The sequence below is a fragment of the Castanea sativa genome, chromosome 3, assembly GCF_040712315.1.
Source record: "Castanea sativa cultivar Marrone di Chiusa Pesio chromosome 3, ASM4071231v1".
NCBI lineage: Eukaryota > Viridiplantae > Streptophyta > Magnoliopsida > Fagales > Fagaceae > Castanea > Castanea sativa.
The window spans coordinates 27,084,910-27,112,061 of record NC_134015.1 but is presented as its reverse complement, the minus strand read 5'-3'; the positions used below and the strand labels follow the sequence as shown (position 1 = coordinate 27,112,061).

Genomic DNA, 27,152 nt, shown 5'->3' with positions numbered 1-27,152 from the left:
GCTGAAGAGCCGAAAAGGAAAAGGAAGGGGGAGGCCGAGGAGGCTGCTGGCGAAAAACTAAAGAGATCGAAACAACAGCCGCAGCCAACTCAGCAGCAGAGGCTAGACAAAGGCAAAGGCAGGGCTCGCTCAGTTGAGGGTGGGGAGATCCGTGATGTGGCCGAAGTGCGCCGAGCACCGGCCATATGGTCTCCTGACCTTAAACTGGACGGTGCACCAATTTCCTGCCAGTCTAGTATAAGGGCAATCCAACAAGGCCATGCCCACCATCTGGCCGATGCGTTGGAGCGCCCACTTCTGCTGCCCAAGGATATGGAAACCTTGGAGAGAATGAGCCAACCCCAGCTATTCCTGTCCTTAAAAAGGGAGCTAGCCCTGGTAAGTCTTAATTTTTTTTCATGAATATTTCCTTCTTCATATTACTAGATAAATGAGAAGTGTCTTGCTACATCTAACTCCTTAACACTTTGTGTAGGCCGTTCAAGAAGTCTTTGTCGCCGAGAAGTTCGTAGAAGACTCTCGGAAGAAGGCTAGACTGGAGCTTGACATTCGTATGGAGACTGAAAAGTCCCTCGGCACAGCACTTGCAGAAAATGAGAAACTTGTCTCTCAGGTGGCTGATCTCAGAAGAGAAAGAGACGGTGCCGAGTCCAGCCTGAAGACAATGAAGACTCAAATAGAAGGGCAGCGCAAGCTTCTTCGTGACAAAAACGACAAATTAGCCCAAGCCGAGAGGGAGCGCTCGGAGATGGAGAAGGAGCTTGCGCGCCTGAAGGAGGAAGCCGGCGCATTCAAATGCTCTCTAGAAGCCGCCAAGCAGGCAAGTTACGAAGAAGGGGTAGCTGCAACAGAGGAACAGCTGACAGAGGCTTTCGCGGCCTTGTGCCGGGAGTACTGTCAACAAGTCTGGGAGGAAGCCCTAAATGTAGCAGGTGTTCCTTCAGCCTCGGAGCTGAGGAAGTCCGAGAACATTTGGCTTCCCCTGGAAATACAGGAGATAGAAGAGACTCCTACTGTTGCTCCTGCCCCTGAGGCAACTCTTCCTGCTCTTCTTCCTACTGCTCCAAAGCTCGTTCCAGATCCTACAGAGCCTTCAGGTTCCAACAAAGAGATGGAAAGGAGTGGGGATGCCGAGAAAGGCTTAAGCCAAACTGTGGAGCCCAATGCCCCTCCAACAAATGCAATAGATAGAGGGAAACAAGCTTTGTATCCCTTTGAGTTGGAGCTAAAAAATACCGAGGCGACCAGCACTTCTCAGCAAAATCCCCCTCCAAGAGTTTAAGAACTAGCCCAGGACTTCTCTTTCTTTATGACCAGAATTTAGCATGTAATGTATATCTAAATGATTAATGAAGAACAATTTTGTTTGATTTTCACCCGTGTTGTATCTGTTTTTACTTTATTCCTTTTGTACTTGTCGCAAAAGTTTCCCATTAGTACATAGCTAAAAACAAAGGGGTCAGAGTAAACAAATCTAACTCCAAGGATTGCACAATCATAACCTTCACGCAGTCATGCACATGTTTTAGCATTAAAAACTTAATAGCAGATGACATGGTTGAGATATTTTAAACAATGCCTTATAATGTGTGGTATTGTTTTTAGTAGGATGTAAGATCCGAGGATCATTCCTTATATAATTTTGCTTAACGCTTAAAGATATAGAACTTAAGATCCGAGTTAATGACCAGTAAGGCACTAATTTCCAGACGCAATAAGAAATTAATTCTAATCAAGCTTGTGGTCCGAGGACAGGACTTAACCAAGTTTCTGTTTGATTCTTAAGGATTGTAACTTCAAATGTTAATTTTCCCAAAGTAGGAGGTCCGAGGACCCGACATAACTAAGGTTCTGTTTAACAAATGACAAGATATCAATTTCCACAAGGTTTGTGGTCCGAGGACGACACTTAACCAAGTTTCTGTTTGATTCTTAAGGATTGTAACTTCAAATGTTAATTTTCCCAAAGTAGGAGGCCCGATGACCCGACATAACTAAGGTTTTGTTTAACAAATGATAAGATATCAATTTCCACAAGGTTTGTGGTCCGAGGACGACACTTAACCAAGTTTCTATTTGATTCTTAAGGATTGTAACTTCAAATGTTAATTTTCCCAAAGTAGGAGGTCCGAGGACCCGACATAACTAAGGTTCCGTTTAACAAATGACAAGATATCAATTTCCACAAGGCTTGTGGTCCGAGAACGACACTTAACCAAGTTTCTGTTTGATTCTTAAGGATTGTAACTTCAAATGTTAATTTTCCCAAAGTAGGAGGTCCGAGGACCCGACATAACTAAGGTTCTGTTTAACAAATGACAAGATATCAATTTTCACAAGGTTTGTGGTCCGAGGACGACACTTAACCAAGTTTCTGTTTGATTCTTAAGGATTGTAACTTCAAATGTTAATTTTCCCAAAGTAGGAGGTCCGAGGACCCGACATAACTAAGGTTCTGTTTAACAAATGACAAGATATCAATTTCCATAAGGTTTGTGGTCCGAGGACGACACTTAACCAAGTTTCTGTTTGGTTCTTAAGGATTGTAACTGCAAGCATCAGAAGTACTCATAACTTTGAAATATTAACTGAAAAAAGCACATTTTATTAATAATAATACCTTCTAAGATTATTTATATTCCATGGGCGTGGTACAATTCTTTCGTCTAGGTCAGCTAGCCGATATGACCCTATGCCTGCTACTGAAACAATGCGATAGGGGCCTTCCCAGTTGGGTCCTAGCTTACCCCAAGCTGGGTTCTTGGAAGTGCCTAGAACTTTCCTTAGTACAAGATCACCAGGTGCAAGTGGTCTTAGCTTCACGTGGGCATCATATCCCCGTTTTAGTTTCTGTTGATAATAAGCCATTTGGACCATAGCTGCCTCGCGTCGTTCCTCGAGTAAATCAAGACCTTTCTCCAGGAGTCCATTGTTATTCTCCAGGCTAAAAGAACTCGTCTTTAGGGTTGGAAAACCAGATTCCAAAGGTATCACCGCCTCGGCTCCATATGTCATAGAGAATGGCGTTTCTCCCGTGGACCTACGCAGGGTGGTCCGATACGTCCACAGAACATGAGGGAGTTCTTCTACCCATCTGCCTTTCGCATCGTCCAACCTTTTCTTAAGCCCACTGACTATGACCTTGTTAACGGCCTCGGCTTGCCCATTTCCCTGAGGATAAGCTGGGGTGGAGTATCTATTTATGATACCCATGTCACCACAATATTGCCTAAAGGCTTTACTGTCAAATTGAACGCCATTGTCGGAGACAAGTGTATGTGGTATACCGAATCTAGTGACAATATTTTTTCAGATAAATTTCTTGGAATCAACATCTCTGATATTTGCTAAGGGCTCGGCCTCAACCCATTTAGTGAAATAGTCCGTCCCCACAAGAAGCCATCTTTTGTTTCCGGCAGCTCTCGGAAATGGCCCCATTATGTCCAATCCCCATTGAGCAAAAGGCCAAGGACTGGAGAGAGGGTTAAGAACCCCACCAGGCTGATAAATATTAGGGGCGAACCTCTGGCATTGATCACATTTTCTGGCATAGTCCTGAGCCTCTCTCTGCATATTGGGCCACCAATAACCCTGAGTTAGAGCTCTATGGGCTAAAGACCTTCCCCCAGTGTGGCTCCCACAAATTCCCTCATGCAGTTCCTCCAGTAATGCTTCTGTTGATTCAGGGTGCACACACAGCAAGTACGGTCCTGAAAAGGATCGTTTGTACAGCTTCTGGTCCTCAGACAACCAGAAACATGGTGCCTTTCGACGTATCTTCTCTGCTTCAGATTTGTCCTCAGGAAGACTATCATTCTTAAGAAAAGCTATAACCGGGTCGATCCAACTAGGCCCAGGCCTTATCAGATGAATGTGAACTATGCTGACGACGGTAAGAGTTGGCTCTAACAAATCCTCCACGAGGATAACTCTGGGCAAGTCCTGAGCCGAGGATGTCGCCAGCGTAGCCAAAGAATCTGCATGGGTATTTGCACTCCTAGAAATATGAGCTAAGATAAAGGAGTTAAATTCAGCTTGCTGACGCTTGACCTGGGCCAAATATTCCTGCATTCTGGGGTCTCTAGCCTCCATGGTCCCCATGACTTGGCCAACCACTAACTGAGAGTCCGAGAACACATGGATTTCCTTTCCACCCATCTTACGTACCATCTGCATGCCTACCAAGACTGCTTCATACTCGGCCTCATTGTTAGTAGCCGAGAATGCCAATCTCAAAGATTTTTCGATGACAATTCCCTCAGGGGACGTTAGAACAAGTCCAATACCAGACCCTCTCTGATTAGCCGCCCCATCCACATACACTTTCCAAATCGGAGGCATTGCAGCTGTAATCACACCAACTGATTTTTTATCCATGTGTGCTTCTTTTGGAGTTTCTTCTAGCAATGGTTCGGTAAACTCTGCCACTAAGTCAGCAAGGACCTGGCCCTTCACTGAAGTGCGAGGCTTGTACTTAACATCAAAGGCTCCCAAAATGGTTCCCCATTTTGCCATCCTGCCAGAGTAATCAGCACTGCGTAACACCGCCTTGAGAGGCAATTGGGTCAGAACAACCACAGTATGAGACTGGAAATAATGAGGAAGTTTGCGCGTGGCATGGACTACGGCCAGAAGCGCTTTTTCCAGGGGCAGATAGCGCACCTCGGCCTCATTTAAAGACTTACTAACATAGTAGACCGGTCTTTGCACCTCGCTTTCATTCCTTATAAGGACCAGGCTCACCGCATGGACGGCCACTGCTAAATAAGCGAACAAAACCTCGTCCGCCTCGGGGCGAGACAAGATGGGTGGCCGAGAAAGATACTGATACTGCTTAAGCTACTGGAAAGCTAACACGCAGTCCTCGGTCCATTGAAACCCTTTCCACCTATTCAAAAATTGAAAGAAAGGACGGCATCGGTCAGCTGACCGAGAGATAAACCTATTCAATGCAGCAATCATTCCGGTCAGTTTTTGGATCTCTTTTGGGTTCCGAGGCAGCTGCAAATCCTGAATAGCCTTGACCTGCGCTGGGTTCACCTCTATGCCTCTGTGAGTAATCATGTACCCCAAAAACTTTCCAGACCCCACACCACAAGAGCACTTTGAGGCGTTAAGGCGCAGCTTATACTCTCTTAGCATCTGGAAGGTGTCGGCCAGATCTTTCATGTGTGAAGGTATTGTTTTACTCTTCACTACCATATCATCCACGTATACTTCAATGGTCTTCCCCAGTTGCTGTTCGAACATTCGGGTCATCATTCTTTGGTAAGTAGCCCCAGCATTTTTCAACCCAAATGGCATAACCTTATAATGATAGTTCCCGGTTGGAGTAATGAAGGCAGTCTTCTCTTGGTCTTCCAACGCCAAGGGAATCTGATGGTAACCCTGGAAGGCGTCCAGAAAACTCATCCGAGGATGTCCGACGGTAGCATCCACCAGTTGATCAATACGAGGCATTGGGAACGAATCCTTGGGGCAGGCCTTGTTCAAATCTGTGAAGTCCACACATACTCTCCACGTGCCGTTCTTCTTTTTAACAACAACTGTATGAGCCAACCATTCGGGGTAGAAAACTTCTTTGATAGCCCCAGCCCTTTTGAGTTTGAGCACCTCTTGCTTCACAGCTTCGGAATGTTCTTTGGAAGAACGCCGAGGTGGCTGCCTTCTCGGCACAATGGCAGGATTGACGTTTAAATGATGACAGATGAAGCTCGGATCTACGCCGGGAGCCTCATAGGGGTCCCACGCAAAAACATTTATATTACTCTTCAGAAATTCCAACAACTCCATCTTCTCTTGATGTGGCAAACGTATGCCAACTTGAAAGAACCTCTCTGGGTCATCTGCTATCACAAACTTCTCTAACTCCTCACAAACAGCCTCATCTCCTGTCGTCGCTCTAGGTGCATCCGGAGCTGTTAATTGCTATGCCCCTTGGATGGGCAAAGTTGATGATTCAGCTTCTGATTGACGAAGCACTGCGGCCGATATACATTGCCTAGCCACTATCTGGCTGCCGAGGATTTCCTCTACGTACTCTCCCGAGGGGAACTTAACCTTAACATGCAAGATAGAGGAGACAGCTCCCAGAGCGTGCAGCCATGGCCTGGCAAGGATGGCTGTGTATGGGGAGTACGCGTCGACCACAATGAAATCCACCTCAACCGTTTCTGAGCCAGATTGGACGGGCAAACGAATCTGTCCCTTCGGCACAACAGCCCTTCCTTCGAAGCTTATGAGTGGCGAATCATAAGGAGTTAAATCTTCCAACGTCAGCCTTAGCCCCTTAAATAAATCAGGGTACATGATATCTGCACCGCTACCCTGATCAATCATCACTCTCTTCACATCATAACTCCCTATTCTAAGAGTGACCACAAGAGCATCATCATGGGGTTGAATGGTACCAACCTTATCTTCCTCCGAAAATCCCAAAATGGGTAAGGTCACTTTCAACCTCTTCGGCCTGCAGCCTGGTTCCTCGGCATGAGGATGTGAAACTGCCATCACCCTGGTGGGACCCGAGCCGGTCCTGCCAGGTGCAGCAAAAATAACATTTATTGTTCCTAACGCCGGCCGAGATGAACTGTTCCTCTGATTATTCGAACCAGATTGGCTTCCCTGTCCGCCAGGTTGACACAAGTGCTGCTTCAACTTTCCTTCACTGACAAGCTGCTTCAAGTGATTCCAAAGGGTCCGACAATTCTCGGTAGTGTGGCCCGCATCCTAATGGTATTGACAAAAGAGGTTCTGATTCCTCATCGCAGGGTCCCCTGACATTTTACCAGGCCATTTAAAGAAGGGCTCCTTACGAACTTTCTCCAGCAACTGATGTACTGGTTCTCGGAACACAGTGCTCACGGCCTGAGGTGCTGCCGAGCCGGACTGCCCAACGTAATCTCTCCTCGGCTTGTTATTGTGGTACCTGTCCGACCTGAAATCCCTTCTCTCCTGCGGGATAACCTTCTCCTTACCCTTTCCTTGCTGCTGGTCTTCCTCCACCCTCTTGTACTCATCGATACGATCCATGAGACGATGTACGCTGCGAACGGGCTTTTTGGTCAAAGACTTTCTCAAGTCATGATCAGTAGGAAGACCCACCTTAAAGGTATTGAGCGCAACCTCATCAAAGTCGCCATCTATTTCATTAAACATCTCCCAGTAACGATCGTAGTATGCTTTCAACGTCTCCCCTTCCCTCATGGACATGGATAATAGCGAATCCAATGGCCGAGGTACTCTGCTACACGTAATGAACCGCGAAGCGAATGCTCTAGTAAGCTCCCCAAACGAACCTATAGACCCCGATTTAAGGCCGTTAAACCACCTCATAGCCACAGGTCCCAGGCTAGAGGGGAAAACTTTACACATTAGGGTCTCGTTGTGAGAGTGCACCGCCATCCTCTGGTTAAAGTGACTCACGTGCTCCACCGGATCAGTCCGGCCATTGTAGATGGTAAAAGTGGGCTGGGTGAACCTCCTGGGAAGCCTTCCTCTCTCAATCCTCCGCGTGAACGGAGATTTGGAGAGTTGGTGCAACGCCCTACTCATAGCATCGTTGCCTAAGCCCCTAGAATGAAGCTTCTTATGCCTGCGAGTTGGCTGGTCGTCTTCCTCACCGGAGGATGTTGCACTGGTGGGAGAGCGCGACCTTGAGTTGTAGCCCCTTCCCCTATCCTCCTCTGAGGAAGGATTAGATGAGGATGATGAAAGCCTACGTCTAACGCGGCGTAGCTTTCTCCTTAAACGGTTGATCTCTTTTTGCATGACTTTAGAACTGTCCTCCTGGGGGGCGCTACCCCCACCATGAGCATGGCTAGCACCTAGGTACTCTGTATGGACACTTCCCTCACGATCCCTTCGATGTTCAAGACGCTCGAAATGGTCCTCCGGTTGTGATCCTTGTGATTCTGCATGGTGAGAGCCTAAGCCTGCCATGGTGTCCCAAATTTTTCTAGACTAGATTCACACAGACAGTACCAATTGTAAGTGCACAATTGCACCTGGACCCAAAGACAATCACGGGCTCAGGCCCAATGAGCCTTAAACAATAAAATTTGTAGAGCGTGGGCTTAAAACCTAGGTTAGAAGTACTGGGAGCTTAATAACAAACTGGTATGTGCAAACACTTGTAAACAACGAATGATAATTGCAAATGGGTCTCCTCGGACGTGAGCCGAGGACTACTTCTTTATTATTTCTCTTTCTTCCTCAAAGATTACAATTTCTTAATTCCTTTCTTTGTTCTCCCTCACCTTTTTCTTTGGCCTTTACCCCCTTTTATACTTCCTTCCTTGATACTTTTCGAACAGTGACTAGAAGTTTCCCCCTCACTGTTCAGGGGTCACCTCCCCATTAATGCGGCCAGGGAGGTAGGTGCAGAGCCTTTAATGCGGAGGTGGCAGCCTTTACTCTTGATATTTTCTTTAATACTGGTGCATCTAGAAGATTCAGGATGTCCCCTTTTATCCATTAGTCTTTCCAGAGTTGTGCCTTGACCTTTATAATAAAATCTTGAATTCTCTTGGATCTGTCCGAGGTGAAACTCTTCCTCGGCTGTATCCTCGAACCCTCGGCGTATGGGCCAACTTATAGAGTTTAATCCTGGAGCAGGTCGGCCCTCCATGTTACAGCCCAAAGGCCCATATGCCCACTTGGGTCTTTTTACCCTCCACACTTCTTATTTCTCGTTTAATGCGCCAAGGCAACCATTATTATTTTTCTTAATGGGGAAAGGGCAAACACCTACGGATAAAACTTGCTGCCCCTCTATCTTACTTTTTCCCTTTAAATATTGAGTAAATATAGGAATGCAATTATGCATGATTAAAATATTGAATAATGATGCATGCCCTAGCAACGACCAGCCATTCCACGTGCAACAACAAAATAAAGATGCGTAATGCGACGTAGTAGGTATGTACATGCATAAGCCCTAATGCCCTTTTAAGAGAATCTTTCTATTAATTAGTGCCTGAAGTTAAGCAGGTTTGTGTTTGACTTTGACTAAATTAATCCTAATGCATAAGCCATTCCACGTGCAACGACCAGCCATTCCACGTGCAACAACAAAATAAAGATGCGTAATGCGACGTAGTAGGTATGTACATGCATAAGCCCTAATGCCCTTTTAAGAGAATCTTTCTATTAATTAGTGCCTGAAGTTAAGCAGGTTTGTGTTTGACTTTGACTAAATTAATCTTCTACTAGAAGTTTCTCTACTAAATTGAAATTTGGATATTATATTAATTTGTTCCTCAAGCCGAAGAATGAAGCTATGCGACTTTGACGTGCAAGTGTAAGTCCAAGTGTCCAACCATCTAAGAAGCTTTTTTTTTATTTTAATTTTTGGCTGATGCGATCAATTATCTACAAGTTGGTCGTATGAATAATTATAACATTTTCATAATATTTTTAAAATAAATTTTAAGTGTTAAGTTATTCTTGATAGAAAAAAAGTAATTTAAGCAGTTGTTTAAATTAGAACCAATGACAACTTTTCACTTATGAATTGTTGTGAAAATATTGAGGATTTAATATTTCTCATTTGTTTGTGCCAAATTCAAAAAAAGACTTTTTTTTTTGAACTTAGCACAAATAATATGCCCACTGTTACGATGATCGAGGCCTAGTCACCTTGCTTCAAATGCACCGTTAGTGGGTAACTTAATCTCATTTAGCAATTCTAAGCTTTGTGACATGCCTTAATATGTTTAATAGTTCATGAACATTAAATTAAAGCAACCTGGCATGCCTTAATCATTGACTAATTACTTGCAGCAAGGAATATAAAAACAAAATGTTATAGGAATAATAAAAGGTTGCATGGGGTTTATTTCATAATTGTTATTGCACAATGGTACAAAATCATAATTTCAATTCAAAACACCACTCTTTCAAAGACAACAAGTTTGATGCACAGCTAGAAAATGGATATTTTGCAGCACTACTCAGCTCATCAGGTGTTGCCAATGGCATCATGGTCCATGTGTGGCTGGATTAGGGGCAGAAGGTGGGACTGGACCTTTTTTCAGTGGAACATATTCACTACCTTGAACCATCTGTCCTGCACTCATCTCATGGTTTCCGGGGTGAGGAGGAGTGGCATACAGAACTGGCGGACCTCTTGGACCTCGAGTCTCTCCTTTACTGGCTACATATTGCTCTTTGACCAGTGCTTCAACAGTTGAGCTAGATAAGGACTGCTTCTTCCCCCCCTCCACCTCCATGCTAGGATTCAGAGGCTGAGCTTCAGATCTATAATAAAAAAAAATCAAACATTTTTTTAAACTAAAACTGTGATAAGTTCATTGTGAATGCTTCAACATGATGTGGACTCGTTGGGTCTAGTGGAAAGATAAAATACGAAAGTAATTAATTTTTTTAAGGCAACTCTATATTTTGCACAATAAATAATATGATAGTTCATTGTGAATGCTTCAACATGATGTGGACTCGTTGGGTCTAGTGGAAAGATAAAATACGAAAGTAATTAATTTTTTTAAGGCAACTCTATATTTTGCACAATAAATAATATGATGACAATAAATTCATTCCCTGCACACTAATTAAGATGACTAAGCCATTTTCTAAAGGTAAATCTAAGTACACAACAATTTTTTAGGAGCAAATGTATGTATATTTCATAATTTTTTTTATAGATATATTCCAAAAAATTTTGAATAAATAAATTGTAATTAACAGACAAAAAAAGTAATAAAGTCATATTCCTTTACATTAGACAATATAGGTTGAACCTATTATGATCATCAAATTATTAACTAAAAATCACTTTAGTTCCTTAACTATTAATTATGTGAATTTAGTCGCTCAACTTTTAAAACCAAGTCAATTTTATTTTTAAGTCTCTTTCTTTATTACAATTTTAATAGAATTAATAACTAATATTGATCTAATTTCAAATTTTACACCTTCAATAATAAAATTTTAATGTATATTTTATTTGTCATAACACTTAATCCCTTTAAAATTTAAAAATAAACGAGGATGATAAATTTGACCATATTTCATACTTCATAGATTTTGTTGAATAGGTCAACTATGATATATGAAAAAAGATATAACTATATATGAACTGCGCTATTCCTTTTTTTTAATGAACAACTGCTATTCTATCTTATCACGACTTATCACTTATCATATTAAAAAAATATTTTATTTTTTAGTTAAGAAAAGTTGTTATTTCCCACGTATCAGACCTTACACGAAATATATACAAATAAAAAAGAGAAAAATTCTAATGAGAATTGATGGACAACAAAAACGACATGTATCTCATGTTGGATACATGTATTCTTTCTCTCACAATGGATCCATGCAGCAATGAAAACAGGTCATTATATATGAGAGAGATAAGATTGCTTATATTGATATTATGATTGAAGGAAGGTTGTGAAGTTATGCTTGATTAAAAGACTTTATGGTTGCAGAAATATGAGGTTCTTTCAATGGGAGATAACATGTTGAAGATGCAAAATTTTAAATCCACCAATTAGAACTTTGTTTGTAGTTGATGCAATTTGTAGTTCCTTAGCACTGATGAGCTTGTTAGGGCCTGTTCATTACTGTTGTATAAACAACATTTTTCAATGTTTAAACAACATTACATATATTTTCACACACTTTTTCATTCACACGTACTTTTCAAAAAATACAAACATTACTAGAAAACTCTTACCAAACGGGCCTTAATTTCATTTGTTTTAGAACTTGGGTATTTTATATTTGGTCTGTTGTAGTTGTACGATGAGTTTGGAGTTGTTGTATTCCGGTCCATGTTTTAACAAAAATTGAGCATTCATACAAAAAATAAGAAAAAACAACAGATCAGAAGGGTTTTGAATAAACTTACAAAAGATGAGGGACAATTAGTACAACCAAGAGGACGAGGGACAAGCATTGAAGACGTAGCTCAAACCTATTCATTTTTCTCTGTAATTAAGAAGAACTTGGACATCAATAGGTTTCTTTGTGCCATAAAAAAGAAAAAGAAAAAAAGGAAGACTTATTAATGCACAAAATATTGTGTAATGCTGAAAATAAGCAAAAAAAGTGAGATAAGAATAATTAATTCATAAAATTATCAAATATTCAAGGTGCATATAATATAAGCAAAGACATTCAAGAAAATAATGAAAATTCACAAAAAGTAGGGATTCTAATTTCTAAGCTCACCTAACCACGTTGCATGAGCACATAAGGGCAAGCGTCAGCTGTACTACTATCTGCATCTTCTTTTAGTCGGCATTTTATTTATTTATTAGGAAAGTTCGGCACGAATCGAAGATGCTATTGATTTACGAGTCCCAAAAATAGAGTCAAAGGATATTAATAATATTATGGAACCAACCCTTACTTTATTTTAGGTTGACATATTATTTTAAATGAGTTTGGTTAAGGTGTGTTTTTAGAGTTCACACTAAGTTATTTATTTTTGAATATATTTTATAAAAGCTTAAAAAAGTTGTAAAATTTTCTCAATTTTAATAAAATTTTTTAAAAAATAATATATTATTATAGGTCATAAGACACACGTCAATAAAATCTATTTTAAATATGTTATTATAGCGAGCTTCTATTATACTATTGTTATGGAGGTAGTACTATGAAGGTTTATCTAATTCAACACCGTAGAACCTGTCTATTTTCCTTTTTTGCTGACGTGTCGAATGGCCCTCCATCATCATTTTTGTCTCATCGGACATTAATGCTGCCCATGTTGTCGGACCGAATAAGGAATAACAAATTGATTCGATTTTATACGTTGGTCCCCAACATGCATACCTTAAAAATTGTCTTGCTTTATCTCTCTTTAGATCAGCAAACTATCGCCCATCTTCTTCAGTCAACTTAAACACAAACTGATATGAGTATGACTTTATTGACTTTATTGCTTTGGAAGGCTAAAAAAACAAAAAATCCATTGAGTTTAACTTTATTTGATAATTCCAACCTGATGCCAGTAAGTAGGGTATTGCATATATAATAAAATATATCATATCATATGTCAATCTGTATTTGTTTTTAGGTTCTTTTTTCTTTTATATGATCATTAATTATAATGATTTTGCTCTAAGATAATGAAGAAAAAGATCAATTATATATGATTAAAACAAATTAATCTAGGCTTTCATTAACTCATATTATTTCCAGAAGAGTTAAAATTTATATTTACAAAACAAAAAAAGGCTAAGACACAAAGCAAACCTTTGATGAATAATTATCAAAACATATTTCCATTAAAACTCAGAGGCCCATAAATCAATACATCAGATAATATCTCATATTACAAAATCATAATATCTGAATCCATTAAAAGTACAAACTTATGTTTACAAATTTATAAGATTTGAAGCAAGATATAAAAATAAGAAACAAATCATCATGTATAAACACAACCCCCAAAAAAAAGAAAAAACTCAAAACATAATTATAAGTCACTGATTAACTAAGATTTAATCCTCTAAATTAAGATACTGAAAAACCCAACCAAGTTCATCCCAAAATACTTAGAGCATTAGCATATAAGAATGCATATGAATTTTTATTTTATACCCTCAAAACTTACTTGATTTATTTATCATTTTAATTTACAACTCATCCAACCTCCTAATTTCCATTTTTATATATAACTTATTAAAATAATATAAACTACAATATTAAATAATACAAATCCCAACCCAACCATCACCAAAACGCACCCAAAAAACCACCACCTCACCACCACACACACCCAGCAACCACCAAAAAAATAAAAAAAAACCCAAAACCAAAACAACCGCCTATCTACCATGACAGCAACCCACGGTTGCCACCACCGCTGCACCACACACACATCACCATCACATCGAACCCACAAATCCATCGTCAACACCACCAGTAAACCCACCAAAAAAAAACCTGCAACCCACGGTTCTCACCACCACTGCACCATACACATATCACCACCACCACCTCTAAGCTCTAACCCACAAAAACCTAAAATCCATCATCAATACCACCAGTAAACTCACCACTAAATCCATAAATCCACCATGAGCCACCCAAAAAAAAAAAACCGCTGGTGAGTAGAGAAACACCATGAACCACCACTAAATCCATATTCCTCAATCTCTTGGGGGTGATCTGATGGTGGTCCAATCTAATGAGAGAAGCACACACAATTGAGAAGAGAGGGTGAGGGAGGCGGAGAAAAGAGAGGGGGGACAAGTAAATATAATATTTTAGTTTTAGCCTCCATTTACAATAGGTTACATATACACTACCCTACTGTTCATAGTTGGTACAATTTTTTATCTATGCCTTCCGGGATGAAGCTCACTTTGGGCTAGTTGGTGACTAAAATAGTAACTGGAGTTTTTCCACCGCCTATGCTAGTGCTCTTATACCATAATAAGAAAACACTAAAATCCCAGCTAACATAAGAGACCAAAACTACAGTTTCAGAAACTCAAACCAAAGCTTTTCATAGATGCTTCACAGATCTGCAACACTAATACTAACGTTAAAACATATTATCTTATATTATATTATATTATAATATATATATATATATATATAGCAGATTCAAAGAAAAACAAACTGAAGCTATTAAACCAAGAATCAGATGAAAGAAAATTAGATAGATAGAGTCATAGAGATCAAACCTGAAAAGAGAGAATGAGATAGCTGTGCTAAAACCCACGAGAGAGAGAGAGAGGCTTTGTTTGCTTTTTTTTGTTGAGAACTGAGAAAAGAGAGGGAGGGAGAGCGTTTAACCCAAAAAAAAAAGAAATGATTCACATGCTATGGCAAATTCATCAACGTGACTATTGCTAGATAGGCTTACACTAAAGTTAAAAAATTCCGTATCATTTTTTAATTAGCCATATAGATAATAATATTGACGGCAATTAACTAACAAATTAATAGTTCTTATTTTTTAAACTAGAGGGACCAATAGCACTCATTTGAAATTTAAGGAATCAATAGTGCTCACAAGGTAAAATTTAAGGATCAATTGCGTAGTTTCGCCTATAAAATTTCACAATATTTTCTTAATAAATTATAATAGATATATTCTAAGAAAAAAATAGAGTTGGTAAATTGTTATTGGTGTAAGTGCACAATTGCACCTGGACCCAAAAACATACATGGGCTCAGGCCCAATGAGCCTTAAACAATTAAATTTGTAGAGTGTGGGTTCGCAATCTAATTCGATGGTGTTCAAAACTTGAAAAACGGACCAAAATATTACGGTATTTATAAACAATGGACAAATAGAGAAAAATGAACCTCCTCGGACGTAGGCCGATGACCCTTTGTATATTATTTCTCTTTTTCCTTATAAAGGTTACAGCTTCTAGTCCTTCTTAAGTTTTTTTCCAAAAGGCCTCCCCCTCTCTGCTACCCCCTTCTCCCCTTAAATACTTCATTTCCTTCTCCCTTTATCCACGTGTCACCCAAAATTTTCTTCTACCACCTTCTTGAAATCCTTAAATACTAGCTAGAAGGCTGAACTCCACTGTTCAGGGGTCACTTCCCCATTAATGCGGCCAGGGAGGTAGGTGCAGAGTCTTTAATGTGCAGGCAGCAGCCTTTTCCTGAGATATTTCTCTTACACCGCCATGTCTAGAGGGTATTTAGATTCCCTCTGTAACCTACAGTCTTTCCAGAACTCTGCCCTGATCTTTCTAGTGAATCTCCAAGTAATCACTGGTCTGTTCGAGGAGTGACTCTTCCTCGGATGAATCCTCGGGCCCTCGGCTTGTGAGCCAACTCATAGCCCTAAAAGCCTTTAGTCAAGAACGAACTAGCGCCCATTGATAAAGCCCAAGGCCCAAATACCCACTTAGGTTCTTTCACTCCCCACAATTGGTTTTAATTTATTTATATTGAAATTACTTTTTTAATCACCACTAAAAAGTTGTAACAATCTGTCATATAATTTTTTGTAAAAATATTATAAATATAACATTCTATTCATTTTAAGACCATTCTAAATTTCTAATGCTCTGTTTATTTTAGTAGAAAACTTATGAAAATGTAGTTTTTTTTTTTGTATATTTCAATATTTGGTAGCTTTAGAAAATACTTTGCCCGCCTAACTTGTACATTTACTTCTTTTTTTCTTTTTTTTTTCTTTTTTTTTGAGGCACCACTACAACCAAAAGTTGCTCATACCTTGGGCACGATTATAAAAATAAAATAAATTGGGCACAGGCACAATATATATATATATATATATATATATATATATATATATATATATATATTTTTTTTTATTTAAGAAGAACAATAATTTAATTATCATTAGTTGATCTTGTCGAAGTTAGCATGGTCCGCGTCATTCTTAAGCTAGCTTCAGTATTGTTTTAATTAACTTTAACTCTCAAATCTTTTTAATAAAACGATGGAATTGATCCAGCAAAAAAAAAAAAACGATGGAATTGAAAGCAAAAGAGAGAGCCATTTCTTGCTTGCCCAGGTACCTTTTCGAGAAACAAAAATGTTGAAGACGTAGTGAACTGGCTTTCTTCCGTTCTATCAAATTATTAGATAAAATTTTAAAGGCTTGCATTACTGTTACCCACTTATGCTTGCTGTCAATTACTTCTTAAATTTTATGGGAACTCGTTCTTTATTTAACCCATTTTTTATTGGCGAACAAACCAATATCTGCCCACTATACTCTTGTATTATTATTACTATTTTTTAATTCACAAATGGTTGACTATTCAAACGGGCATAAGAGAGAGAAAATATTAGATTGTCAATTATGCTTAGAATTCAATATTTTTTATTTGCATAATTATGTTTACTTAGAATTTAATATTTTTATTTACATTATGAAACTTATGACATAAAAAATGTATTTGAAATATAGTTCTTTATATTTATTTGGATTATTTTAGTTAATTTTTTAATTTATACTAATTTAATATATTTATTTATCATTAAAATAATTATTAAATTAATTATGACGTTATCACAGTTCGACATTGGCTGAACCTCGATCTAACCTTAAAAACTTTGAATCTCTCTTTTTTTCGATTTTTTTAACGGTTTGGGTCTGAAAACCATGATGATAATAAAGAGCTGAAGAAATTATTGGCTACTTATCAAAAAAGAGGGAAATGCATGACCTTCTAGGTAAAAAATATATATAAAATAAAAACCATTCCCCTATTCCCAATATCAAATCCTAGTTCTCCTTCCTCTCTGTTACTTTGTTCACTCTACCAATTCTTTATCAGTTTCCTTCTCTATTTCTCAATTCTCTGTTACTTTGTTCTCTCTATCACTCTCCCCTCTCTCGTTCTTTCTTCTACAAACAAGCAAATCAATCCTTCTAACGGTCAAATCCAGTGATGGTGGAGCTTTTGGTGGTGGAAAAATGAGATCAAGACTGAGATTATTTAAATTTTGTGGGAAGAAAACCAAAAAAACCATGCACGGTTCAACAAACTGCACAGTTGGATTGGGTTCAGACGGTTCATTGCAAGAGAGAATTCCCATTTTTATGTTTAAAATACCGTAATAATGATTGGTTTCCTATTAATCTAGTCCGACTGTACAGTCCGGTACGGTTTTAACAACCTTGATTATCACCTTTCTCATCACTGGACTAGTTGACTTTTTTTTTTCTTTTTTTTTTCCTTTATAAAAGATATTTTAAAATCTTTGTAGTAAATTACAAAAATATCATCTATATTTTATCCTTTTTAAATATTATTTTGGTTAAGATTGTTGAATTTTGTTCATGTATTTATTTATTTTTGTATTAATAAATAAATAAAATAATTAGGGTAAACTACATATTTAGTCTCTAGCCTTTACACCATATTTCAATTTGGTCCTTAACCTTTCAATTGTGTCAATTTGGTCCTTAATCTTTTAGTGTCGTGTCAATTTAGTCTTTGCCATTATATATTAGATGAAAATTTCTTACATAGCAAACAGCCAAAATAAAATTTTAGTTTATTGTCACATCAACAGAAACTAATTTTTATTTTGGTCATTAGACACGTCATTAATTTTCATCCAAAAGATAACTGTAGGGATTAAATTGACACAGTATTGAAAGGTTATGGACCAAATTGACACAATTAAAAGGTTAGGGATCAAATTAAAATATGATGTATAAAATAGAGACCAAATACGTAATTTACCCAAATAATTATTACGTCATCACAATTGAACATGGACAAGGATTTCCTCCAAACATGTTTGCAGCAACTGCTGCAAACATAAACAGGTGTCAATAAAATAAGAAGACACTTAAGCAAGGTCATGTGCAACTTAAGCAAAGGTCATGTGCAATTTTAAGAGGACTATTGTTAACCCTAACGTTAACAGCGTTAGCCAAACTCCTCAAACACACCTCTGCTTCCTTTCACCCACAGCAACAGCCCCACACCTCTCTCTCATCTCCTTCACCTCTGTTTTCTCAGCAAACTCAGACCGGCAAGAGCTTAGATGAACAGGCGGAATGGACGGCGGCCACCCACAACCCCACACCTCTCTCTCATCTCCTCCACCTCTGTTAACTCTTTTTTTTGCTGTGGCATCTGATTCTGGTACCTGTCTTGATATCATTTTCATGACCCGGTTCGTGGTTCTTGATTTTCTTGTCGTTCTGTTGCACTGCTTGTGAATTCCATTTTCATTGATTTCGAATTCCCAGCTTGGATCTGTCAGTTTATGCGTTTTTTGGAGTTTGGGATTCGTTTCTTGAGCGAAATTCTTTAGTTTTTTTGTGGGATCTTTAGTTTTTTTTTTTTTTTGGTCTTTTGGTTGTCAAGAAATCCGAGGAGGAATAAAAAGTTTTGAATTCTCCACTGTTAAAAGCTGTATGTTTGTTTGTTCCAGCAGTCAGGTAGGTAAATCACATTTTTTTGGGGGGGGTTCTGATTCTATATTTTCTGAGAAACCAAATAGAAAACTAGTGGGGTTTGAGTTTGACATTCAATTATATATATTTTTCTGAATTTTGAGAGTCTGATGGATCTGAGTGGTTAAAATAGTAGTTGGGTGTGAATTAAAAATGGGCCATTGAATGTATGTGACAAAGAGAGAGGCTGGCCATGTGCAGTGGGTGGCCGCCATCCATTTCGCCTGTTCACCCAAGCTCTTGCCAGTCTGAGTTTGCTGAGAAAACAGAGGTGGAGGAGATGAAAGAGAGGCGTGAGGCTGTTGCTGTGGGTGAGAGGAAGCAAAGATGTGTTTGAGGAGAAGACTGTTTGGCTAACGCTGTTAATGTTAAGGTTAACAGCAGTCCTCTTAAAATGGGCGTTGCACATGACCTTGCTTAAGTGTCTTTTTATTTGATTGACACCTGTCCATGTTTGCAGCAGTTGCTGCAAACATGTTTGGAGGAAATCCTTGTCCATTGAACATTGGTTAAACCTCAAAAATCTTGAACTTCTTCCTTTTATGATTCATTTAACGGTTTGAGTCTAAAAGCCATGGTCCTCATTCAAAACACACCACCACAAATCCTAGAATGTGCACATTCTAGAGGACTATAATAGTATAATGTGTTATATTTAATGAAGTCAATTCCGTATCGTCCTGGCTGGTACGGTTAGAATTTTTCGTACCGGTACTTATGTCGGTATAGAAACAAGGTAGTTTCGTTCCGATTTAAATACCGGCCTTACCGAGTCATTTCGGCAGTACCGGAGACTTGTATCGGATTTCGGTCAGTAAATTCATATCAAACCGAAACAAAATTCTTCAACTTCTCTGCACAACATGGAGAGAGAGAGAGATAAATCTGTTGTTGATCTGTTCTCAATGTCGTATGTTCTTCAATCTTCACGCAACAAAAAGAGAGATGTAGAACATCTGTTTAGATATGATCTATGTAGGGGAAAGAGAAGATAATGAGAGAAGAGGAGTAGAAGACGAAATGTAGGGGAAAAGAGAGTGGAGGTAGGTGGGGGTTGTTGAAAATTAAATGAGGATGAGCATAAAGAGTGGAGGAGAGAGTGTCACGTGTTGTTTTTTCTAGTAAATAGAGCTTTATGTTTCAGCTTTCTATTAGATGGTCAAATCCAAATAGCAGTTTTTATTTTCATTTCCTTCCACTGTTAGGCTAATAAAAAACTATATATACTTATATAATATGGATTTTTTTTTATGAAATATACTGTATAGAAAAGGAATTTGGCTATTGTTTTTTTTTTTTTTTAAGACTTTACCCTTTTATTAAATATATTAATTTAAATATATAATATTTATATATAATGCGATAACTCCGAAACGGTACACCGGTATTAACTGGTACTCGAAATATATCGTACTGGTGGTCAAACCGGTACAATATCAGGTACGGTATTGACTTCCTTGATTATTTTAATTATTCAAAAAAGCCCTTTGAAATAGTGTCAAAACTTTCTTGTTATGATTTATTAACAATTGTCTTAAGAGTATCTGTTAACATTACCCATTTTAATATTAAAGCATACATCATTATGATCTTCCAAATCATATTTACTTAATGTTTATTGCCAAAATTTAGGATCTCTCCAGAAGTACTAGGTTACAACAAGATGGTCCATGCACACAATTGGCACATGTCCAAGTCAAATTTACCAATGGATGATTTTTTGATCCTTCATATTTAAATGAGGCCGCCTGGCTAGCTAAATATTTTCCATTCATAAACTTCAAATTAGTTAGTATCATAGTTCATATGGTCAAACTTTGCATAGTCCACGCCATTCTTTAGCTAGCTTTATTATTTGAAAGAAAGTTTGATTTAACCTTAACCTCAAATCTTTTTAATAAAAAGATGGAAACCAAAATGGAAAACAACAAAGACCTTTCGTAACATAAACTCTAGATCGACAATGAACTAGAAGTCAAATTTATCAATTATCATTCAAAACCAACAAAAGACAACGCGAGTGTATTTTGAGCTTTGGATCCTGAAAAGGCACGTGGTTTTGCTTAGAATGCCTTGACAGGCTGCCACCTCGCAATAAGCTTTGGTTTTCGGCCTTTGGTGCTATCAACCTTGATCAATGGAGGGATTATATTTGGAGTGTACATTCAACCAATCAACTTAATAAAACTTACCCAAATCAAGCGTTCTCATATTTTAAATCGTTTTTTTTTTTTTTTTTGGGAACTGGTGGGTCGGGATAGGTTGTAATCTTAATTTGAGTCTTGGGTTGATAGTTTGTTCAATCCATTTAATATAACTGGATGTATCATATATTAGTATATTTTATTACTCTCTCTGCCCCATTTAGTTTGTCCTCTATTCTATTTTGAGATATCTCAAAATATTGTCCTGTTTCTAATAATAAAAGTCATTAATTTACTAATATTCCTATTATACCCCTATTTAATTTTCAAAATTACTCCAATTGAAAAGAAAATCAACTTTATTTAAAGGTAGTTTTGGAAACTAATACATTTTTAAAAGTTAGACAAGACAATAAATGATGTTCCCTTAAAAATTTTGACTTTTCAAACAGGACAAACTAAATGGGACGGAGGGAGTATTATTTAAAAAAAAAAATCACGTTTGATTTATTTCGATATTCTAAGAATTAATTTTTATTAATTTTGAAATTTAGAATATGATTTATTATTTTTTGCATTCCTTTTCCTCCCCACTCTTGCTTTCAAAAAAAAAAAAAAAAAATCTGGACATGGGCACAAAAATAAAGTATGGTAAAGCGCTCTTACATCTTCTAAAAAGGATTTACCCATAAATCATAATTAATCAAGACTTATTTATTTTCTAGAAATTTCTTAGATACTCCCGGAATATGAATAAATGATGCTCTCTCTTCTCACATTCGCAGTGGACCCCACTATCAATTTAATTAGTAGACATCACCCACCATGAATATGAAAGGAGAGAGCATTATTCTCCGTACTCTGAGAGTACCTAAGTATTACTCTTATTTTCTTCCAGTATGTTAGGTTGACCATAACACAAGTAATTGATGCCCGAAGTGAGATTGCTCAATTATGTACTGGATAAAGTTTGACAATAAATTAATTTGATTGTAGCCCATGACTATAACTTCACTTAATAGTTTTTTATTAGATGTGAATTTTGACAAATTTATCATTAAATTACGTTCTCTTCTTACATCTTTTATGTTTGCATAATTTATAGAAAATAAAAAATTAATAAATATCTCATCAGTAAAATGTTTAAATTTTAAGTTTTTGTAGTCTAAAATTATTTATAAAAAATAAATTTATAGATTAAATAGTATATAAGATTTGATTGACATAAAATTTTATGTGTGTTAATAATATAAAAAATACTTAAACCAAAAACTAAAATTTTAAAATATGTAACAATATTAATTTTTTAATATTGTTACATATTTTTTCTATACACAGGGGAATCATTCAAAAGGTCGATTCTTCGCGCGTACTTGTTATAAGAAAAAAAAGAATGAGTTGCATACATTTATGATTTGTGTCAACATTTTTGTTGTTGTTGGGTAGTAATGATTTATGTCATGCTGGCATATATATGACCTCACGCATGCATGTATCGTATTATTAGGGGTGACATTTTTGTATTAGTGGTTTGTGTTCGTATTTTAGATATGAGTATTTAAATATATGACTCAATCTTAACCCTATCCATTTAATAATTGTATTAAACCCTTTTAAGTCTAACACAACCTAATTCAACATGTTTATACACAATCTAAGAAAAACAAAGTATATAAAAAGTTTTTTTGTTTGTTTATTTTTGTTTTATATAAAATGGTTAAATACTTTAGTTTTTCAACAAAGAAATTATTAATATAAAAATTAAAATGATTTAATTGCTTAATTATATTTTAGAGAAAAATAACATCTATATATATAATAATAGGTGAAGCTGAGAGAAACTCAAATTAGAATTCCAAATTAGAGTTCCAATTTTGCACCATATGTCTTAAATTATTTATTTTTAAAGGGTTTTATTTCTTAATTTTAGAATCAAATGTTGGACCATATCATAAATATTCATTCAAATGAGTTATTAAGTACAAAAACCAAAGAGCCTAGAATAAATGAATCCTAAAAAAAAGGTGCTTCACAATAATTTTTTCTTTTTAAGAAAAGCATGGACATTTTACATTTTATGCTTAATAATATCCTTACAAATTTTTTTAAAAAGTTAGCAAAATATAAAAATGACTATCAATAGTATTTAAATTATATATATATAGGAATTATATCATGCATCTTATTATATATCTTTAAGTGTATTTATGCATATGCATGGGGTTACAAGCTAATTATTTTAAATAGAGAATCTTGATTGTGAGATTGACTTTTTCTATTCAAGTGAAATGGAGAGAGACTTATTTAGTGCAGAATTAGAATCCAAATTATTATAAATTATAAATAAATTTGAATTTATTTATGATAAATTAATATCTTTGGATGAAAGAAAAATTCTATTTTCTTACTTTAAAAAAAAGTAAGAATAAATTTTAATTTTTTTATGATAATACTCTTGAGAATTTTAAATAAGCATTGTAGTATTAATGTATTATATGTACCTGGGAGCAAGAATTAATCCCATAAGTTTATTTTTTTAAAGCACCCATTTAATGATAGTTACAATGATCACAATTTCCCAAATTAGAGTGCAAGATAAAAATAAAGGGCAAAATTTAACTACAACCTTACTCAATAAAATAAATATTACTACATATTTTAAAAATTTAATTGTTGAATTGCATGTTCTTTACACTCTTAATACACACTTCAAATTTTGTATCACTCAGATTTTTTATACTATATGATCTATAAGCTTAAATTTTATGCATAATTTTAAATTACAAAAACTTTCTATTTAAACAATTTATTAATAACATAACTATTGAACTTTAATTTTTTTAGAAATTTTGCAAATATGAAAAATATATAAGAAGAAAATGTCATCTAATGGTAGATTTGTCAAAATTTACATTCAAATAAAAAGATATTGAGTAAGGTTGTAGCGTAAGAGGATAAAAAACATGCAATTCAACGGTTAGATTTTCAAAATATATAGTAATATTTATTTTATTGAGTAAAGTTGTACTATTAACATTTGGCTACAACGTTGTAGCCAAATGCTACAACTAATTTTATTATTAAACTTTGTCCAAATAAAAATACAAAAATATACTACAAGATAAATTCTAATTGGATTTTACTAACGTATGCTCTAAGGGCATACAATAGTATATCAGTTTTGGAAAAAAATTTATCAAAAATTAAAATTTTTTTTATAACTTTTTTCAATTTCCTATATTAATTTATCTTCGTCAAGTTGTACCATGTTTAACTCACCCAATCATAGTCTATAAGTGAACAGTAATAATTATATATATATAAAATAAACAACAAGGCTTAACTGGGGAAAGGATCTTCTAAATAAAAAACTGGTGGGGCAAGGAAAAAACATACTTTATTTTTTGGTTTACGCGCTGTGAATTAAACAACCCATCTAACAAGATGACAAGAACAGAAGTCCAAGAAAGAAGATTGATTAATCCTTTTGCAAAATGATACGTATAACCAAAATCATTTTGATTATACCTGTTGTTCATAAGCTATTTCTTATTTAGTGATAATTCCAAGGAGTTCATAGAATTATTGAAATCCAAAATCATTTGATTATACCTGTTGTTCATATTCCAAGGAGTTCATATTCTCCTCCGATTGTTCTGAAAATTTTCTTGGTAGTGGGCTGAACCGCTGAACCAAGTAAATTACTGTTTATAATAAAAATTGTTCTATGTGTAGTGACACAAAACTACAAAAGACGAAGATTAAAAAAAAAAATGTAAAACCACTATTGTCTTATATGTTAATTAACCGTGTTGATTTGTGAAGGTCATATGACCAGTCGGTATTTTTGCCCTCTTCTGTGAGATTATGATCCGAGAATCAAATACTCCACTTGCCCTTAGGGGGAAAAAAGAACAAACAAAAAAACTTTGGTTGACTTAAACAACTTATTGAGAGGGACGGGAGTGAATCAGGTAGAATTTCACATCCTTCTTTTGTCTTCATTAATTGCGAACTACGTCAATCAACTGGTCATTATAGTTATCAAAATATGATGTTACTGCCTAAGCCACAAGCAAGTAGCTTCATATTCTGATCAGAAAATAGTTCATAGCTTCAGAAAAGAACACAAAACTCACTATTTAAGGATACATCTAGATTTTGTAGTGGGTGCCATCACATTGCTTGTAAAATAGGAAGTCTTTGAGAGATTCCCTATGATTTGTACAGGATGTTTGAATTTTTTTTTATTTTTTTGGTGTGAAAGTATATCCATTATTCGGCAGCCGGAAAGAGACTAACTAGGCAATTTGCAAGGTTATGAATCTTTTGAGGACCAATTTCTCTTTGATTCCACATGCGTCACAAATGCGCCACTTGATTGGCCAATGCCACGGGTGACCTAGCAATGTGGATCGTTTGATCCCATAACTCTAATGAGAGTTAATGTTGTTTTTTCTTTTATATTATCATTAATTATGTTGGTTTTTCTCTAATTATTTTTATTTTTTTGAGATAAGATTTTTCTCTAAGTTAATGAAGAAAAAAAATCAATTGTGATTAATTAAAACAAATTAATATAGATTTTTATTAATTAGTATTATTTACAAAAAAGTTAAAAGTTAGATTTTTTACCAAAAAAAAAAAAATTAAGACAAAAAGCAAACCTTTTCCGAAACACTCTCTATAAAGAGTTTAGGAATGAGCCATGATGCAATTACTAGAAATATATTCACATAATATAATCACAATTTTGCAGATGATTCAACACGGTTTAAAGAAGCTTAATAAAACACTATCCAAGGTTATGGTTCAGTGGTTAGGGTCTTGGTTTGAAGTAGGCATTGTGCTCAAATCTCTCAAAAAAAAAATAAAAAAATGCTCAGATGGGATTGAAATTTGGCTATGGATCCTCTCATGGGTCTGTTTAAGTCTAGAAGATTATAATTAGGACATTGGTTCCTTAATAGGTTGAGCCGTTAAGGGGGCGAAAATGGGCTTTTACCCTTTTCACAAAAAAAAAAAAAAAAATCAGCATGTTGTCATCTTTCCCAAACTAATCAAGGAAATGCCCCTTTTTTGAAACTCGGTTTTCTCAAACGAGTTAAGCCCTATTGCGGCGTTTTGAGGAGCCTATAGTGGCGTTTTGGAACTCGAGCTTCATGAAATCAAGTCATAGGTAAAAAAAGAGAAAATTTTATCTATAACTTGATTTTATGGAGCTCGAGTTACAAAACACCGCTATAGGTCCTTAAAACATCGTTATAGAACTCTAGAATTTTTTTTTTTTTTTTGAAACTCGATTTTGAGAAAATTGAGTTTCAAAAGAAGGACATTTTCCTAATTAGTTTGGTGAAAGGGGGTAACATGTTGATTTTTTTTTTGTGAAAATGGCAAAAGCCCATTTTCCCTGTCGTTTAGGTTAACAAAGTGGTCACTGACTCCTTAATAAGCTCAGTTCAAAACTAGTGTTTGTCAACAGAAACATTTACTCCTAATGTGTTTTGGAGTGTGTCAGGTGGCAAGAGGCTATATAAAAGCCATTGTGTGTGTGTGGTTTCGAAGAAAGAGAGACTGAAGACTTAAATGCATATTTCAAAGGAAAAAATTAAAGTATTTCGTTCACCGATAAATTGAGTTTTTTCTAGAAAAGCATGTGACAACATCATATCTTGGTTTATATTTAATTTAATTCATCCCAATAGAAAAGCATGTGACTAGAAATAATTCATTCCATGACTACTTTGAAAAGTAAACTTTGCAGTATAACAATCAGATCAGACAAACATTGTTTAAAGGTATATGTTTAACCTTGGCATTGCTCTATTGTCTCTCACGTGCGTACACGTGCGCGCACACACACACACACACACATATATCCCAGCCTACATCCATTCCAGATATCCCAGCAGACATAGGAGTACTTAATTCGGAATCTTATGAGCTATCCGATCTAAATCTAGACATAGGAGATTGGAATATCCCAAAAGTAGCCACCAGCCAATTCTATAAGTCTTCATGGTCTTTGAGCAGAGCGTTCAAAACAGACTACCATGTTAAGACCATAGAACAAGTCTATGGAATAAACAAGGAGTAGGAAACGTGCTACTTGT

At 36.3% G+C, this 27,152-nt stretch overlaps 1 long non-coding RNA gene across 1 annotated transcript; it reads right to left on the bottom strand.

Moving 5' to 3' along the window:
- Positions 1–9,757: 9,757 nt before the first annotated feature.
- LOC142627136 (uncharacterized) lies at positions 9,758–14,723 on the bottom strand. The gene is made up of 3 exons (XR_012842771.1): positions 14,670–14,723; positions 11,876–11,955; positions 9,758–10,260 (listed from the first exon to the last, which is right to left on the bottom strand). It is a non-coding gene; the product is annotated as an uncharacterized LOC142627136 (long non-coding RNA).
- Between the last annotated feature and the right edge of the window lie 12,429 nt (positions 14,724–27,152).